At 33.1% G+C, this 19,497-nt stretch overlaps 1 long non-coding RNA gene across 1 annotated transcript; it reads left to right on the top strand.

Annotated features, from left to right (window-relative positions):
- The first annotated feature begins 212 nt into the window (after positions 1-212).
- Positions 213-18,469, top strand: LOC105420307 (uncharacterized). Its single transcript, XR_016041959.1, has 6 exons — positions 213-509; positions 935-1,842; positions 5,120-5,664; positions 15,759-15,899; positions 16,794-16,867; positions 17,958-18,469. It is a non-coding gene; the product is annotated as an uncharacterized LOC105420307 (long non-coding RNA).
- Positions 18,470-19,497: the final 1,028 nt, after the last annotated feature.

Here is a 19,497-nt window from a genome sequence, read left to right as displayed (position 1 = left end):
TAAAAAATAATCCTTTAACTGGCTCATTTGTTAGATGGAGTTAATGTACAGTATTCTCATGTTGAAGCATGACATCATAAACATTGAAAACGCGTAAGCTATTGGGAAAAGGATCCCTTCAACGTAGGGCCAGGGAGAAATTCGTCAAAGAAAATAAGACAAAAAAAAAGGAGATTTGATTGCCTTGTTTTATTTTTCCATTTCCCTTCATGTGTCAGAAAAGGAAGAGGCGAAGAAATTGAATGAGAAAATGCAGAGTGCCTTTTTTCTCTGCGTTTTCATTGTGTTCTCACACCAAGGCTTTGCATATCAAAGTGAAGAAGCAAATGGAAATGGTGTTTTCAAAATAGGGGTGGTTTTGGTTATGGATTCATTGGTTGGGAGAGTGGGAAAAATGTGCATAAGCATGGGCCTTGAAGATTTCTACAAGGACCACCCTAACTTCAACACTAGACTCACTATGTCTTGGAGAGATTCAGGTGGAGATGTTATCAAGGCTGCTTCAGCTGGTAATCTATCTATCTCTCTCTCTCTCTGTCTCTCTCTGGTCTATCATTTGATGTCCTCTGTTATAAACCACATCCTCTAATTTTGAGGTTGTAGTTTGGGCATGGTTTTACGTTCTTTCCAAAGTTTAAACTTTAAACCAGTGCCCCAACATCTCTAAGAAAAGAAAAAGAAATGCATATATTGAACGCACTGGAGTTTTTCTACATTAGTTCAACTTCATCCCAGCCGTCAGATGTCAATAGCACAACTGTGCTTTTATCCGATGAAGGATAACACTTCCTAGTATCCATTGCTGACATGCTGCTCAATTACTGTAGGAAGCTTCAGTGGGCTCTTTGTAAATTTAAACCACTGAAAATATAAGCAAAAATTACTTCCACAGTTTCAGCACATTGACTCACAAACAAACCTTTTTGCTACACAGCTTTAGATCTGATGAAGAACGTACAAGTGCAGGCCATAATCGGTCTCTAAACGTCTGAAGAGGCCGATTTAGTCGCCAATCTTGGAAGCAAATCTCAAGTGCCCATCATCCTCTGCAACCTCTCCTTCTCTTTATTCAGCTCACACTCCATACTTCATCCGAGAGACCCCCAACCATTCCACCTATCGCCGCCCTGATATACAGATGGAGACCGGCCGTAGCCATGTACGAAGACACTGCGTACGGGGACTGGCTTCATCCCCTACTTGACCGATGCCCTCCAGGAAGTCGACTCCCAGCTTCAGTACAGATGTGTGCTACCCCCCCTCTGCTCCTGAAGGGCTAATCAGAGAGCAACTCTTCAAACTGATGACCATGCAGACTATGGGTTTTTGTGGTGCACATGAGGTACCCTCTTGCCTCTAAATTTTTCCTTCAGGTTCAAAAAGTCGGCATGAAGAGCAGAGCATATGCCTGAATCATAACTGATGGGATCGCAAGCATCCTCGACTCCTTCGATCCTGCAGTCATAGCATCAATGCAAGGGGTGATCGGCGTGAAATCCCACATCGCGAACTCCGATCGCCAGGCGAATTTCACGACGAGGTGGAGACGACGTTATTGACAGGATTACCCAGATGAACCACAGATCCTGAGCTTAATCATTTTCGGCATAAGACCGTACTACGCCGCCTGGGCTCTTGCTCTGGCGGCAGAAAAATCCAGCACCCGAGCTATCAGTTTCCTGCCACCAATCGCCGATAAAGTGACCGGAAATTCTACCGACCTGGCGGCTTTAGGAACTTCACCATCATGACCAGTTTTTGCAAAACCGGCCGGTCCGAACCGGAACCGGCCAGTTAGATCGGTACCGGCAAGGCACCGACTCCGATAAGGCCGGTTTTGTGGTATTAACCGATATCTTGGTCTCTCCAAATAACTTCAGTAACAAAATCAGCCGGTTTATGGTCGAACCGGCGGTTTTCATTCAAAACCGGCCGGTTTATTCAAACCGGTCTGGTTTAACGATATAACACCCGAAATAACATACAAAATGGAATAATCTGAAATAATGGCCGTTATTTGACACAATGGTCATTATTTGTAACAGAAACCGTGAATTGAATTTTCTACCCTTTTTTTATTCCAATTTCTTACTTTTTTTGTTTTTGTCAATCAACTACTGCACTTATACACCTGAAATTTTCTATAAATAATTGTTTATTGAATCAAAATCGAAGAAGAACAATTTTTTGTGGATTGAAAATGGTGGATTTATGAAACTGTGAAATTTCGGCAATTTTATCAATCTGAGCTTCAATACCCCATGAATATGCATGAAAATGGAGGGCTTTGATGCATTATTGAAGGCTTAAACTTTTCCCTATTTCGATTTGTCGAAAACGATGAATATTTGAGGTTGATTTCGGATGAAATGAGCAGCAGCGAAGAACTGTATTCGATGAAAAAGAATTGATTTTTGATCCATGTATTGATCGTTTGTTTTCAATTTTATCCGTGAAGTTTGATCATAAAGGCTTCATCAACCGAATAAAGTAGGTATTTTGATTTATCATTGAGTAAATATATTTATATGAATTTTTTTCTTCGTTTTTGTTTTGAAATTTTCATGAAGTGAAATATCCACCATTTTTTGAAGAACAATCTCAATAGTGAATGGATTTTCATGAAATATGGGGCATTTGAATCTTAATTGAAGTATCTATCATATCTCCATGTCAATTTGTTCAAAAAATGAAATATTTGGGGTTGATTTTGACTCCAAACTTTATGTGTTCTTTGGCTCAATTTTAGGGTTCTTAAAAAAATTGTTATTTTTAATAAAATTACGGTTTGTTTTTATAAAAATATGTTATTTGTGATGAATATGAGAAAAAAAATATTCTTTCTTTTTAATTTTATATAGTTATGGTGAGTGTGTTGGATTGTTTTTAATGTTATATTTTTTCTTTTACAAAAATATGTTTTTTTGTGATGAATGTGAGAAAAAAATATTTCTTTCTTTTTAATGTTATATATTTTTTGTAAGCTTCTTGGATTGTTTTTAATGTTATATATTTTTTATAAAACTATGTTTATTTTCTGATGAATGTGAGAAAAATATATATATTCTTTCTTTTTAATTTTATATATTTTTGGTGAGCTTGTTGGATTGTTTTTAAATTTTATTTTTTTTTTACAAAAATATGTTTTTTTGTGATGAATATGAGAAAAAAATTTCTTTCTTTTTAATGTTATATATTTTTGGTGAGCTTGTTGGATTGTTTTTAATGTTTTTTTTGTATAAAAATATATTTTTCATGTTAAAATTGCAATCTTATATAATTTTTTTCATCTTAATTCTACATTTTTAAGTTGTATGTCTACGAAAGGCACAAATTCCGTGGAAAAAGTTTAATATCTTGAATATCTTTGTTGCTGAGGTGATTATTTTCTAGTTATGAAGGTTATTTATTGATTCATGGTCATGATAATTTAGGGGAATAATCTATCAATGGCCAACTTTGTTTTTCTTTTTCATGGATGATCAATAGTGCTTTATTATTTTTCTCTAACTATTTATTTATTATTATTTTTTTATTTGTATAATGATTTTGTTTTGCTCCTTAATTCTCATTGATTCAAGGTCTCATTGCTCCTTATTCCTATAACTGTGCATCATTTTTTTTGCTCCTCTATCCTATTTTTTTGTTCATGTATTGCTGGTTTATGGGATTATTGTGGATTTTTTCGTTTTGATGAAAAAATTGATAACTGACAGTTTGTGTATTTGTTGTCTGTGTTCTTAACTTCTTGTTTGGTTGTGACATTTTATTCTAAGTTATTTTTTTATTTGTTACAAGTTATCTATCATTTGTTACAACTTCATACTCATGAAATCTATTTATTAGCCTCTATGAAGAAAAGAGGTAGAAACTAAAAAGTGTTTTACTCATCTCTCATGTTTCCACATATTGAAATGGATAAAAAGTTAACCTGTTTTTTAAAAAATATGCACCTTAATTCTACATTTTAAAGTTGCCATTTTATATAATTTTTTTTTTCATGTTAAAACCCAACTCAAAAGGTTATTGAGTAAATGAGGTTTGACCATTTGAGATTTGGCCATTTGAAAATCGATTTGGCCATATTTTTTTAAAATATGCAATTTGGCCATTTGAAGCAGCACTTAACACCATGACCCACACCCTGCATTTGATAACCCAGTTACTGAGTAAATGAGGTGCTCTCTCTTACTACATTGACTCACAACCCTTCGAAAAACTGGGACCATCATGCTATAAGAAAATATGCTCTCAAACCCAATTCTAAACCGTAGTAAAGGGTTTTTCAACATTAAAACAACTTCTTTCAACATCAACATTAAAACAACATTAAAACTGTATAGAAGTATATATTATTGCATCAATTTACTGTTTCTTTTATTAGTGTCTTCTATGGCCCAAAAAGAAGTAGATATAAATCTTGGTTGCAAATATTTTAATCTTAAAAACAAAATTTTGTTTGCATTTCATTTATTTGTTTATTTCTTATGTGTTTACTTGTATGCTTAATTACCTTGAGTTGCATTATGCACAGAGGGATGGATCAATTTGTAACACTTTATTTCGTTTTAGGGTCATCGAAAATGCAAAGAGCACATTATTTGGGTAAAATATTGAGGCAAAAATGTCTCAAATAAATTTTTTTAATGAAATTTTATGCTTGGAAAAACTTACAAAAAAATAATAAGATGAGGAGGGGGATGTGACATGGCAATATGGCATAAAAATGAATGATAAAGGAAGAGTTCGATGTAATTTTTGTAACAAGAAAATGGGTACCATGATCCCTCTCATCACTCTTATTACTACTAGCCATTGTTAGTTGGACTTTGTAACATCATTAATTGAATTAATGTCATATTATAAATTATCTTGCATATATCCATTGTATTCAAATATTAATTTATATAACAAGTTGTTTTAATTTTTTTTTTGTAAGATAAATGTTTGTAATATGATAGTATACATTTAAATCTAAGTTTTTTTCTTTTTTAAAAAAAAAAATTGAAGGTTTTTTACCCATTTTTTAAAAAAGAAAAAAATTTACTTGACCGGTTAATCCTGTTAACCGCCCCAATTAATCCGGTTCCGGTTCAAACTGCTCCCAACCCCTTGACAGGTTAACCGTTCTGATTCGATGTTGCGAACCGTTATCAAGACCAAGACAACGAAGATCCGTCTTAGCCACAAATTTTGATGGCTTAACCGGGAATATCGAATTTGTTAATGGCGAGCTCCAAGCATATACATTTCAAATAATCAATGTGATTGGGAACCAGGCAACTGAAGTTGGACTCTGGTCATCAAAATTTGGTCTCTCACCCCACACAGAAATACCAAATGACGAGGTGGTCCTTGGTGTACACGTGGACGAATTAGGACCGGTGATCTGGCCCGGGGATCAACGGCTGTGCCAAGGGCTGGGTGGTCCCCACAAACCAAAAGAGGTGGAGAGTTGGGGTTCTCGTTAAGACCGTTTTCGTTAAAGTGGAACGGGATCCGATTAACCGCAGGCGATCGGTAACGGGGTTTTCTATTGACGTTTTTGCGGCCTTCGTGGAGTCCCTGCCTTACGCCATTACATATGAACTTAATCCTTTTGAAGATAGGCATGGAAGAAGCGCTCGGACATATAATGAGTTGGTGGATCAAGTTTTTTATGGGGTATGGCTCAAAGTAGTTGTACTTTTTTGTTTGAAAAGTTATATTAGTGGAGTAATGTTTTTTAAAAAATATATTCATCAAAATATTTTTAAAATTTTCTAAGGTAATTTGCTCTATTTAAGTTTTGTAATAATTTTTTAATATTTTAGTTAGATTCACATATTTTTTAAGAATAGACGCTCCAAATTTTAAGTGATTTGAATTTGTAGAAAATGAACTAAAATTCAAACATAAAATATAATCATGATCATTGGATCAGCCCAAATTCAATCTGAGCAATTGGGAGTTTACTCAGCTAGTCGGCCGACCTCATACTCTCCAAAGATATATATATATATATATATATATATATATATATATACACACAAAAAGAAAATGCTTCTGTGAGCCAATGGGCTCACGAGAAAAAATGAGCCCAATAACCCAGATTGAATCTAGGCCCGATCTAACGATCAGAGATGCCCGATAGTTTTTGAATTTTAATTTTTTTTTTTTCTACAAATCCAAATCACTTAAAATTTTAGGCTTGTATTCATAAACAATAGTTGAATATTCAAAAAATATTAAAAAAAAAATATTTTATATGAAAAACATTGACCAAAATACCCCTATAAATTTTGAGAGGTATTTTGGTTATTTTTAATTTTATGGATTATTAATTTTATATTTTTATTATGTTCGGCTTGATGAGAAGAACATTCACCTAAAATTTCAAATGATTTAGATTTGTAGAAAAATTAAAATTCAAACACTTTCAGCCATCGGATCGGCTCAGATTCAATTTGGGTTATTGGGCTTATACTATTTTATCGGCTAGTGAGCTCAGCCTAGCATCTTCCATATATATATATATATATAATTATTTCATAAAAAGTACAATAAATTTCTCAAAAAAGAAAGATAAACAAAAGGATTTTTTATATGTATTCAACATAAAATTAATATTCCTTCATTCGATAATCTTCAAACTTTAGAAGAAAAACATATATCAGCACGGATGGTACTACTATTGCTAGTACACACCCTCCTGAAAAAAGTATAATACTCAAAGGAGTAACCCTATCAAGTAAAGGAGAACCACCACAATCTCTATATGATATAATTGCCATACCATATAAAGTCTTACCTAAAGAAATCGAAAAAAAGCAAGAACTTATTCCCCATATTGTGGAACAAAACAATTATACTAATTTATATATGCAGTCTTTAGGAAAACAAGCAGAACGTATAGAAAGATTAGTTTCAAAGGAGGTAACTCCTTCCCTTCCTAGAGCAGTCCTGTTTAAACCACCTCCAAAACTTAATAAAAATAAATTTCATATTGGTGACAATAATAAAACCTTAATGGATCAGTTAATAGCAAAATTAGCTCAATTAGACATAAAAGGAATTTCTTCTCCCAAACTCAGTATTCCTATACCTGTTCCATTACCAGAATCTTCAGATAAAGGAAAATCAAAAATACCAGAGCATGAAACAATGATGCTCCAGGAAGAAGAACCAATTATTAAAGATACTATACAAAACTAAGAAAAATGCTTTTATGGATACTACACCTATTGATATAAATAGAATAACCTATGAAAAAATTTTGAAACCAATTACTGCTTTACCATATTATAAAAGACCTACACCTGTTGACGTCCAACTTGAAGAAGATGCCATACAACAGGTTGTTTCCTATTCAGGAAGATCAATAGTTAATTGGACAATAGATGGTTTATCTGAATTAAAAATATTAGATGTCATGAGACACATGACAATGTTTGCTTCTGCAAACAAAATGGCAGACAATCCAGATCAAGAGGTTGCTAAAGCAATAGTCAATGGATTCACTAGTTGGTTAAGAGGATGGTGGGATTTCTATGTCGATGATGAAACCAAAAATAAAATTCTTACCAATACAAGGCAATGGACCGCCAGGAATGAACAAAATCAAGAAATAATTTATACTGAAAGTTATGCTGTAAATACCTTAATATATACCATTACACTTCATTTTGTAGGCATTACGGCATTATAAGCAGCAAGATCAGAAGATCTACTATCTAACCTTCGTTGTCCTACATTATCGCATTATAAATGGTATAAGGATGTCTTTTTCTCAAGATTATTAATACGGGAAGATTGTCAATTAGATCATTGGAAAGAAAAGTTTATTGCTGGTCTACCCTATTTATTTGCAGAAAAAGTCAAAGACAGACTTAGAAAGAAACATAATGGAATTATAGTATATTCAGCATATACACTTGGAGAACTCTCAGCAGAAATATGTGCTGAAGGATTAGCTTTATGTACTAATCTTAAACTCAAAAGACAGTTAGATAAACAACAAATTACCAAGCGTAAAGAACTTGGTGATTTCTGTGAACAATTTGGATACCATATAGATAGGAAAAACACACCTAAAAAGTTATATAAGAAAAAGAAAAAATATAAAAAAGACAAATATCAATCCAAATCAAATAAAGTACATAAACAATATAAAAAGTCTAAACAAAAATTTATAAACAAATTTTCTCCAAATACAAAAAATAAAAAGAAGCTTTCAGTATGTTATAAATGTGGAAAAGTTGGTCATTACAAACACCAATGCAAATTAAAAAAGAAAATAGAATCATTACATTTAGATGATTCAATCAAAACAAAATTATATAATATCATCAATTATGATTCAATATCTTCAAATTCCACTGAATCCCAAATAGAACATATTCAGGATGATGACCTTTTATGGACAGAATCATCTGACTCTTCGACAGACACAGAATCATCCAATTCAATGAAAGACACTAATTGTACTTGCCCTATACCTACACATAATCTTCATATGCTTACTCAAGAAGATAATTTAATATTAGATATTATTGAAAAAATTACAGATCCAGAAGAAAAAAGAACTGTAATCACTAAATTTATTACATAAACTAAAACAAAAGCAAAAACACCTCCAATTAGTAAAACACCTGATGAATCCAATTTTGCTTCCATTATGAAAAGAGTAAGTGAACAACATACTTCTCAACATAAAGAACCTTCCATTTCAGACTTAAAGCAAGACATCAAAGAAGTCACAAAAGAAATATATCAATTAAAAAATAGAATTAAGACTTTAGAATTACAAAATCTATCCCAACCAGAGACAGATACAGATGAACTAGAATTCGATCAGCTTATGACATATGATCCTGATCCACCAGAAAATATACCAGAAACTTCAGAAGCCAAACCTCATCTGGTAACAATTCCCTCTGTTAATTTAATAGATAAAATTATGATTCAAAAATGGTTTGTTCAAGTAAAGATAATTGTAGCAAAAGATTATAGCTTTCAAACATCAGCTTTAATAAATTCAGGGGCTGACCTTAATTGCATCAAAGAAGGTTTAATACCTTCAAAATATTTTGACAAAACAACTCAAATCTTAAATACAGCAGATGGTAGTAGACTCTTTATCAATTATAAATTATCTAATGCTTCTGTCTGTAATAACCATCAATGTACAACTAATCCAGCATGCTGGACTGCATGAATAAAAGTATTAATATGTTTAATATGTTGATATATAGATTCAGAAAAGATCAGGACGTCATCAATATAAACTATCGTGAATTGATAATAAGCATTAAAAACATCATTCATTATTTTCTGAAATTCTGATGGAGCATTTTTTAAACCAAATGGCATTACATTCCATTCATATTGTCCAAATGGTACATTAAATGCTGTTTTATATTTATCTTGTTCTTGAATTTGTATTTGCCAATATCCAGATTTCATATCGAATTTGGAAAAGATACAAGCATTGGCTACTCTATCTAATAAAGCTTTCTTATTGGGGATAGGATATCTAATCCATCTTAAAACTTTACATAAAAAGCTGCACAACTCCAAGGTGATGAGTTTGGCCGTATTAGCTTTTTTGTTTGGAGGTCATTAATTTCTTTTCTACACATGTCTAATAAAGTAGTATTTATTTGTATTGGTCTAGCTTTTGTAGGTATTTGTTTTTCATCAAATCCTTGCTCATATGGTAGACTAATACTATGCTTTTTCCTTTCCCAAAAAGTATTGGGATGCTCACTACATATAAAGGTTTCTATCTGTTGTTGAATTGATTGAATCTTTTGTTGGATCAAAGGATCTTGTATTTGTTCTTCTATATACTTATATTTGATTTCTTGTTTTAAAGTACAAAGAATTTTTTCTTTATTTTGTAATTGACTTTTAGTAAAACACCTGATGAATACAATTTTGCTTCCATTATGAAAAGAGTAAGTGAACAACATACTTCTCAACATAAAGAACCTTCCATTTCAGACTTAAAGCAAGACATCAAAGAAGTCAAAAAAGAAATATATCAATTAAAAAATAGAATTAAGACTTTAGAATTACAAAATCTATCCCAACCAGAGACAGATACAGATGAACTAGAATTCGATCAGCTTATGACATATGATCCTGATCTACTAGAAGATATACCAGAAACTTCAGAAGCCAAACCTCATCTGTGATGCCTCCGAAATAGGCTTGGGTGGTATTCTCAAGCAACGCATTGATAATCAGGAACAACTACTCAGGTATACCTCTAAAGCCTGGAACCTAACTCAGAAAAACTATTCTATGGTCAAAAAGGAATTATTGGCCATTGTTCATTGTGTTACAAAATTTTAGAGTGATATTCTCAATCAACAATTACCAAAACGCAACGGGATTTACAGTAAAACATTATATATTTTAGAGTAAGTATGTAAATATTAAACTGTTATATTTTAAAAACGCAACGGGATTTACAGTAAAACATTATATATTTTAGTATTTCTTGTAAGATTTTGTAAAAGTTGAGACAAAATAGAATTATGCAGATGAAGAGTAGGATTGATATATCTATCACTAACCACTGTGTGTGGTTGAAATCCCCTATTTTAACACTAAACACTATTTTAAATTGCATAATATCAATATTTCATTCTTATAAAAATTTGTACAATTACATCGAAAAAAGATACAAACTTATAACATTACAAGTAACGGACTGTATAAAAACTGATACAAATAACTACATGTAAATAAACTGTAAAATATCACACTTACTGTTTACATATGCAATAACTGGAAAATAGTTTCCAGTGTTGAGGGCAATAGGAAGGAAGAGAGTGAAGATTACAATCACACATGCTAGGTATGAAGAAAAAAGAGAAAAGATAGAACCTTGAAAATAGAGTGAACTATTGTGACCTGGTATTCATGAGCTATGAGGTCAGGATAGTTGTTGTATAGCAGAGTGTCTTCGGGGAGAGAGAGAGAGAGAGCAGGGAAGCAGAGAAGAAGAGATGGGAGAAAAAGAGGGGAGTTTGTGTTGCAACCCTGGAGGTTTTGGAGGCAGGAGGCTGCCTTTTATAAGCTAAGGGAGGTGCCTTCGTCGCGAAGGTAAGGGTGAAGGAAAAGACCGTGAAGAGACATAAAGTAAAGGGATATGACGTAAAAGAAAAAAAACAAACGTAAAAAGGAAAAAGAATATTCCATTGGTCGGAAGTGAGGACAAAACGGCATCTGAGAATAGTATTTCTTTTGTCGTCTTGTGTCGATGGCTTTGTCGTTTCCTGTGTACTACAGTTGCTTTTTTGTCTTATATATCAGTGGGAATAGTAACTTGTTTGTCTCATCTGTCGGTGGCTACAGGAGATTGTCGGCTTCTTTTCGTCTTATGCATTGGTGTGGATAGTGATTTGTTCGGCAGGTATGAGTCTTGCCGGTGCATCATAATCATGGTCTTTGGCTGCATTCTTCTGGATCATCCTCTTCTTCTTCGGGATCAGTTTCTTCAAGTGGGAAGTATTTATTGGTGTGTAATGGTGAAGATTGTACAATTTTAACTGATGAGACCGGTTTTCTTCCTGCTTCTGCAAAGATTTCTTTCATTTGTTGTTCTAGTATTTCTTTGGAAGCATTCGGGTTTGATTGGAGCATATTTCATAAATATGTGGGAAAGTCGAATGAAGTATTGGCTGTATTATGGTAACTTGGACTTGGGTTATATATAGGTTTTTTTGGAGGTATTCTTTTGGGAACTATAGTTGTGGGATCCATATTAAAGATGTCTCACCATTTAACTGAGATGGTTTTTCCCAGTCTAGGAATATAGGTATGGTCGGCTGTATTATTAACAGAGATGGTATATTCCCATTTCATAATCCATGGGAGTTGGTATAGTGCCACAAAGTATAGGTGATTGTCAGTATTATTATCACTATTATTGAACTGCACAAATTGTTCCTGCACTTTTTGGAAAGCAGGAGGTAAAATTGAAGTAGTTGATCCCCAAACTAAAAACCGATTTTTAAACCGAAAATAGGTAATCTAAACTGGATATACCAGCTATGAGTATTGTTTGGATTTTGATAATAAAACATTTTATGCCAAACTTCTATATATTCTGCATATTTATAATATTTGTATGAAAAATCAGGATTATGTAATTTCTTTCCTTGAGCAGGATTGTAACCCCACTCATCATAAGAGAGTAATTTCTTGATCTGGATTTTGGAGTAAGCAATGACTCTAGTATTTTGTTGGTAGTGATGAACAACAGATATGGATCCTGTTTCCATGAGAATCGCTTCATAATATTCTCTGGTTTTGACTCCATTGGTTGGGTTCAAATGGTTTATTAAGTATAATGGAGCAAGTTTGATGGGGTCCATATTTATATGGTGATCATCAATAGTGATATTCATAAGGTAGGCTCTTTCAATGTATGAAGACCTAGGAAAATTAAGCTTCTGATTGGATTTGGACTGTGCTTGAGAATAAGTAGGAGTCGATGTATTAGCTTCTGAGTAAGTAATTTGGTGAATAGGAGAATTGGAAGGTGAAAGGGTTGCACAAGGTGGGAATTCACCTTCACATGGTATTATATTCAGTGGGCGTTTTTCGTTGCAAGAATTGCTACGAGAACACATGATAGTAGGTGGATGTGATGGAGTAGTATTATTTCTATTAGCTGTAAAGACCTGTAGTGCAAGTGATAGTGGTGATTCTTCGTCGTTGGATGAGGTTTGGCTTCTGAAGTTTCTGGTATATCTTCTGGTCGATCAGGATCATATGTCATAAGCTGATCGAATTCTAGTTCATCTGTATCAGACTCTGGTTGGGATAGATTTTGTAATTCTGAAGTCTTAATTCTATTTTTTAATTGATATATTTCTTTTTTGACTTCTTTGATGTCTTGCTTTAAGTCTGAAATGGAAGGTTCTTTATGTTGAGAAGTATGTTGTTCACTTACTCTTTTCATAATGGAAGATAAATTTTATTCATCAGGTGTTTTACTAATTGGAGGTGTTTTTGCTTTTGTTTTAGTTAATGTAATAAACATTATATAATTTAGAGTAAGTATGTAAATATTAAACTGTTATATTTTAGTATTTCTTGTAAGATTTTGTAAAAGTTGAGAAAAAATAGAATTATGCAGATTAAGGGTAGGATTGATATATCTATCACTAACCACTGTGTGTGGTTGAAATCCCCTATTTTAACACTAAACACTATTTTAAATTGCATAACATCGATATTTCATTCTTATAAAAATTTGTACAATTACCTCGAAAAGAGATGCAAACTTATAACATTACAAGTAACGGACTGTATAAAAACTGATACAAATAACTACATGTAAATAAACTACAAAATATCACACTTACTGTTTAGATATGCAATAACTGGAAAATAGTTTCCAGTGTTGAGGGCAATAGGAAGGAAGAGAGTGAAGATTACAATCACACATGCTAGGTATGAAGAAAAAGGAGGAAAGATAGAACCTGGAAAATAGAGTGAACTATTGTGACCTGGTATTCATGAGCTATGAGGTCAGGATAGCTGTTGTATAGCAGAGTGTCTTCGGGGAGAGAGAGAGAGAGCAGGGAAGCAGAGAAGAAGAGATGGGAGAGAAAGAGGAGAGTTTGTCTTGCAACCCTTTTGGTTTTGGAGGCAGGATCCTGCCTTTTATAAGCTAAGGGAGGTGCCTTCGTCGCGAAGGTAAGGGTGAAGGAAAAGACCGTGAAGAGACATAAAGTAGAGGGATATGACATAAAAGAAAAAAAACAAACGTAAAAAGGAAAAAGAATATTCCATTGGTAGGAAGTGAGGACAAAACGGCATCTGGGAATAGTATTTCTTTTGTCGTCTTGTGTCGGTGGCTTTGTCGTTTGCTGTGTACTACATTGCTTTTTTGTCTTATATATCAGTGGGAATAGTAACTTGTTTGTCTCATCTGTCGGTATTGTTTCTTTTTCTTATGTAACTTTTCAGGTGTGTTTTTCCTATCTATATGGTATCCAAATTATTCACAGAAATCACCAACTTCTTTACGCTTGGTAATTTGTTGTTTATCTAACTGTCTTTTGAGTTTAAGATCAGTACATAAAGCTAATCCTTCAGCACATATTTCTGCTGAGAGTTCTCCAAGTGTATATGCTGAATATACTATAATTCCATTATGTTTCTTTCTAAGTCTGTCTTTGACTTTTTCTGCAAATAAATAGGGTAGACCAGCAATAAACTTTTCTTTCCAATGATCTAATTGACAATATTCCCGTATTAATAATCTAGAGAAAAAGACATCCTTATATCATTTATAATGGGATAATGTAGGACAACGAAGGTTAGATAGTAGATCTTCTGATCTTGCTGCTAATAATGCCGTAGTGCCTACAAAATGAAGTGTAATGGTATATATTAAGGTATTTACTGCATCACTTTCAGTATAAATTATTTCTTGATTTTGTTCATTCCTGGCGGTCCATTGCCTTGTATTGGTAAGAATTTTATTTTTGGTTTCATCATCGACATAAAAATCCCACCATCCTATTAACCAACTAGTGAATCCATTGACTATTGCTTTAGCAACCTCTTGATCTGAATTGTTTGCCATTTTGTTTGCAGAAGCAAACATTGTCATGTGTCTCATGACATCTAATATTTTTAATTCAGATAAACCATCTATTGTCCAATTAACTATTGATCTTCCTGAATAGGAAACAACCTGTTGTATGGCATCTTCTTCAAGTTGGACGTCAACAAGTGTAGGTCTTTTATAATATGGTAAAGCAGTAATTGGTTTCCAAGTTTTTTCATAGGTTATTCTATTTATATCAATAGGTGTAGTATCCATAAAGCATTTTCTTGGTTTTGTATAGTATCTTCAATAATTGATTCTTCTTCCTGGAGCATCATTGTTTCATGCTCTGGTATTTTTTATTTTCCTTTATTTGAAGATTCTGGTAATGGAACAGGTATAGGAATACTGAGTTTGGGAGAAGGAATTCCTTTTATGTCTAATTGAGCTAATTTTGCTATTAACTGATCCATTAAGGTTTTATTATTGTCACCAATATGAAATTTATTTTTATTAAGTTCTGGAGGTGGTTTAAACAGGACTGCTCTAGGAAGGGAAGGAGTTACCTCCTTTGAAACTAATCTTTCTATACGTTCTGCTTGTTTTCCTAAAGACTGCATATATAAATTAGTATAATTGTTTTGTTCCACAATATGGGGAATAAGTTCTTGCTTTTTTTTTATTTCTTTAGGTAAGACTTTATATGGTGTGGCAATTATATCAGATAGAGATTGTGGTGGTTCTCCTTTACTTGATGGGGTTACTCCTTTGAGTATTATACTTTTTTCAGGAGGGTGTGTACTAGCAATAGTAGTACCATCCGTGCTGATATATGTTTTTTCTTCTAAAGTTTTAAGATTATCGAATGAAGGAATATTAATTTTATATTGAATACATATTTCTCTTAACCATATAAAAAATTCTTTTGTTTCTCTTTTTTTTTTGAGAAATTTATTGTACTTTTTAGGAAATAATTCTATTAACCTAGGTTGGAAGGTTTGAAGATATCATTTCCTAATATTTTGATTTTCTAAAGAAAGATAGTCTTTTTTAAGATAATCGATATTAATTTTTCTCTTTTTTTGTTCTAATTTAGCGGCTAAATATGTCGCTATATATTCATCATCATATGTATTATTTATTTCTTCTTCTGTATCATCTTCTATTTGTAATGTAAGTATTTGAAATTCCTCTATATTAGGTTCAGGAATATATGTAGGAAGAACTACATGATCAGTCGTTCATCTTACGCCTTGTAATTGAAAATCAGAAGATGGTGTAGGCTGTGAAGCAGAAGGGAGTATGATGACATCAGGAGTAGTATGACAGGATTTTCTAGCAGGTATTAATGGTTTTTTATTTCTTTTCCTATTAATATCTATGTCATCCTTGACTCTAGATTGTTGGAATTTTATTTCAATATTTCCATCTGGATGTTCGATTATTTGGTTTGGAATATTATTCCTAGGTGCTTCTTGGGGTTGGTTTGCATGTTGTAATGCCCAAGATTGGGGTAGAATAATGTCGGACCAAGCAATTGTTTTGGGTACAATTGTATGTGATTTTTCTATATTTGTTTGAAATAATATAGTTTGATCTTTTTTATCAACTTGCATAATATTAGGACAAAGGGTATTCATCACTTTATAATAAATTCTGTATACTATTGCTAAATTCTGAGAACCATGCATCATATTAAATCCATGAGTTTTCAAATTTATAGATAATATATCTAATATGTTTGGGTCTGTCAAAGAAACAGAAAAAATTGGAAAGCAATTAAAATATATTGGTCCACTACATAGACTGGATTCTACCACACCTAGGAGTGAATCTGCGAAGTTATTTGTCTTGTATCTCTTAGGCATACAAGCACTGAGGTGTTTAACCCTAGTCGGGTTAAAGGTTTAATGGCTATTTGGATTAATCCAATGTGCAAATATTTATAATTATTCTCTTTATGTTTTTCAATAATTTTTCTTGATAATAATTGAAAGTCTTCTTGGTTCTGAGTTACGGATGGACTTTCTTCTACGGTTTTAATAACATAACCTAATTTGAATTTAAATGATCCTTTTAGATAAATATCTTTTATTGGTACCTTAGGAATATTCCAATTTTGGATATGATCTTCAATATCATTAATAATAATCTGTTCCTTATTTTTAACTCCTAATGTCTGAGGTTGAGTTGTAGTATTACCTTTTAGATTCCTAATTAAATTTGCCATCTGTAGGTTGCGGATAATGACAATCTGGACGATCAAGGGTCCAGCGTGTTCCCCTAAGCGGCTCTTCCTGGCCTTGGCGGGTACTTTGCCTAGACTTGTCCTTTCGACTCTTGTCTTAACTCTCGGACCAACTTTCTTAGATGTAAATTTAAGTAGGTTTTTACAATAATATTGTAACTTTTACTCTTAACAGTTTAATCTTGGCTCTGATACCAAAACGCAACGAGATTTACAGTAAAAACATTATATATTTTAGAGTAAGTTTACAGTAAAAACATTATATATTTTAGAGTAAGTATGTAAATATTAAACTGTTATATTTTAGTATTTCTTGTAAGATTTTGTAAAAGTTGAGACAAAATAGAATTATGCAGATGAAGGGTAGGATTGATATATTTATCACTAACCACTGCGTATGGTTGAAATCCCCTATTTTAACACTAAACACTATTTTAAATTGCATAACATCTTTGTACAATTACATCGAAAAGAGATGCAAACTTATAACATTACAAGTAACGGACTGTATAAAAACTGATACAAATAACTACATGTAAATAAACTGTAAAATATCACACTTACTGTTTACATATGCAATAACTGGAAAATAGTTTCCAGTGTTGAGGGCAATAGGAAGGAAGAGAGTGAAGATTACAATCACACATGCTAGGTATGAAGAAAAAAGAGAAAAGATAGAACCTTGAAAATAGAGTGAATTATTGTGACCTGGTATTCATGAGTTATGAGGTCAGGATAGTTGTTGTATAGCAGAGTGTCTTCGGGGAGAGAGAGAGAGAGAGCAGGGAAGCAGAGAAGAAGAGATGGGAGAAAAAGAGGGGAGTTTGTGTTGCAACCCTGGAGGTTTTGGAGGCAGGAGGCTGCCTTTTATAAGCTAAGGGAGGTGCCTTCGTCGCGAAGGTAAGGGTGAAGGAAAAGACCGTGAAGAGACATAAAGTAGAGGGATATGACGTAAAAGAAAAAAAACAAACGTAAAAAGGAAAAAGAATATTCCATTGGTCGGAAGTGAGGACAAAACGGCATCTGAGAATAGTATTTCTTTTGTCGTCTTGTGTCGGTGGCTTTGTCGTTTCCTATGTACTACAGTTGCTTTTTTGTCTTATATATCAGTGGGAATAGTAACTTGTTTGTCTCATCTGTCGGTGGCTACAGGAGATTGTCGGCTTCTTTTCGTCTTATGCATCGGTGTGGATAGTGATTTGTTCGGCAGGTATGAGTCTTGCCGGTGCATCATAATCATGGTCTTTGGCTGCATTCTTCTGGATCATCCTCTTCTTCTTCGGGATCAGTTTCTTCAAGTGGGAAGTATTTATTAGTGTGTAATGGTGAAGATTGTACGATTTTAACTGATGAGACCGGTTTTCTTCCTGCTTCTGCAAAGATTTCTTTCATTTGTTGTTCTAGCATTTCTTTGGAAGCATTCGGGTTTGACTGGAGCATATTTCGTAAACATGGGGGAAAGTCGAATGAAGTATTGGCTGTATTATGGTCACTTGGACTTGGGTTATATATAGGTTTTTGTGGAGGTATTCTTTTGGGAACTATAGTTGTGGGATCCATATTAAAGATGTCCCACCATTTAACTGAGATGGTTTTTCCCAGTTTGGGAATATAGGTATGGTCGGCTGTATTATTAACAGAGATGGTATATTCCCATTTCATAATCCATGGTAGTTGGTATAGTGCCACAAAGTATAGGTGATTGTCAGTATTATTATCACTATTATTGAACTGCATAAATTGTTCCTGCACTTTTTGAAAAGCAAGAGGTAAAATTGAAGTAGTTGATCCCCAAACGAAAAACCAATTTTTAAACCAGTTAGGGAATCGTTCGAAAATAGGTAATCTGAACTGGATATACCAGCTGTGAGTATTGTTTGGATTTTGATAATAAAACATTTTATGCCAGGCTTCTATATATTCGGCATATTTATAATATTTGTATGAAAAATCAGGATTATGTAATTTCTTTCCTTGAGCAGGATTGTAACCCCACTCATCATAAGAGAGTAATTTCTTGATCTGGATTTTGGAGTAAGCAATGACTCTAGTATTTTGTTGGTAGTAATGGACAACAGATATGGATCCTGTTTCCATGAGAATCGATTCATAATATTCTCTGGTTTTGACTCCATTGGTTGGGTTCAAATGGTTTATTAAGTATAATGGAGCAAGTTTGATGGGGTCCATATTTATATGGTGATCATCAATAGTGATATCCATAAGGTAGGCTCTTTCAATATATGAAGACCTAAGAAAATTAGGCTTCTGATTGGATTTGGACTGTGCTTGAGAATAAGCAGGAGTCAATGTATTAGCTTCTGGGTAAGTAATTTGGTGAATAGGAGAATTGGAAGGTGAAAGGGTTATCAAAAGCGGGAATTCACCTTCAAATGGTATTACAATCAACAATTTCTCATACGAACTGATTGCAAAGCAGCTAAAGATATTCTGCAAAAAGATGTTCAAAATCTTGTTGCTAAACAAATCATTGCCCGCTGGCAGGCTATCCTGTCCGCCTTTGATTTTACTATTGAACATCGTCCCGGGTCTTCCAATTCTCTTCCTGATTTTCTTACCCGTGAATATATATATATATATATATATATATATATATATATATATATATATATATATATATATATATATATATATATATATATATATATATAAGCAATGATCCAATGCAACA

The sequence above is a fragment of the Amborella trichopoda genome, chromosome 10 (assembly GCF_054954075.1).
Source record: "Amborella trichopoda isolate Santa Cruz 75 chromosome 10, AtrichopodaSantaCruz75HAP2 v2.0, whole genome shotgun sequence".
Classification (NCBI taxonomy): domain Eukaryota; kingdom Viridiplantae; phylum Streptophyta; class Magnoliopsida; order Amborellales; family Amborellaceae; genus Amborella; species Amborella trichopoda.
Note: the sequence above shows the minus strand (reverse complement) of the source record. Positions and strands in the feature narration are given on the sequence as shown.